The sequence below is a fragment of the Apis dorsata genome, unplaced genomic scaffold (assembly GCF_000469605.1).
Source record: "Apis dorsata unplaced genomic scaffold, Apis dorsata 1.3 scaffold_382, whole genome shotgun sequence".
NCBI classification, from domain to species: domain Eukaryota; kingdom Metazoa; phylum Arthropoda; class Insecta; order Hymenoptera; family Apidae; genus Apis; species Apis dorsata.
In genome coordinates, this window is record NW_006263644.1 from 361,025 (window position 1) to 362,089 (window position 1,065).

The following is a 1,065-nucleotide window of genomic DNA, read 5'->3' on the forward strand; positions in this document are numbered from 1 at the left end:
TGATACATGGAATTCTGATACTTGTTTACTGGTAGTTACGGTAGTTATGATAGTTATGGTAGCTATGAGAAGATTTGGAGATCTTGTTTTGGGTTTATAAGGGAAGAGAGGGTCGTTAGAAGTTAGGTGAATTTCATTAATGAATATCACGATGTGTATTCTTCTGAGGGTGAGGTAATTTAAAATCCAGCTCGAGTTGGGTCGCTTTGATAAAGAGATCGTGCGATATACTTTTCGAGATTGAAAAAAGCGTGACAGAAAGTTATTAATATTTCCAACTTTCCCAACGAAGACTTAAGATTTTAGATTTAAAAAAAAAAAAAAAAGAAAATCATACATACGTACAACGTATCACGCTCAAAAGAAACATCACGTGTTCGAATGTAAACGCAACCGACCCGCTTGCCAATTTTTCCGCGCATCGAATTTTACACAATGGCGATTTGCTCGATAACAGGGCGAGAGAGGTTTCGAGAGCATATAATTTCTCCGCGACATTATCGTTTCTCCTCTATGTGCATTTACGTCAAGAGACGTGACGTCCCTACCTCTCTCTTCCTTTTTCCCCCTTCCACCCTTCCTCCCCCCTTCACCTTTCGAATTCGTTTTCACTCGACTCGTATTATATCCGTGATTCACGATCCTCCGCGTCGTGAAATCCGTATGATTGATACCCTTGAATCGAAATAATAATTATTATTATTATTATTATTATTAAGCGGGAGCGCATCGATGAAACCGCACCGCTCTTTTTCTGTTTTTGGAAAAGAAGAGAAGAAAAGAAAAGAAAGGAGAGCTCGAATTAAATTTTGTCCCATGTGGGTCGAATGGTCAGCGATAAAAAAAAAAAAAATAAAAGAAGAAAGAAAAAAAATAGAATAGAGCGTAAGAGAGGATAAAAAAAAGAAAAGGAAATAAAACATTCGGTGGAAAAGCACGGTGAAAAAATGTCGAAAAATCGCAACGATATAGTTTCATCGATATTCGTGCGACCAACTTTTCGCGTATTTACGAATTGTTCTTTTTTTTTTTTTTTCCCCTCACTCCATCCTTGCCATTTTTTTC

General features: G+C 37.3%; 1 protein-coding gene and 1 long non-coding RNA gene across 2 annotated transcripts in view; one reads left to right on the forward strand and one right to left on the reverse strand.

Moving 5' to 3' along the window:
* Window positions 1-1,065, reverse strand: part of LOC102671133 (UPF0489 protein C5orf22 homolog) — an 834,013-nt gene that overhangs the window by 201,125 nt on the left and 631,823 nt on the right. The gene's annotated exons all lie outside the window — the stretch shown is intronic.
* LOC102671450 overlaps window positions 1-1,065 on the forward strand; it is a 14,413-nt gene that overhangs the window by 12,456 nt on the left and 892 nt on the right. The gene's annotated exons all lie outside the window — the stretch shown is intronic.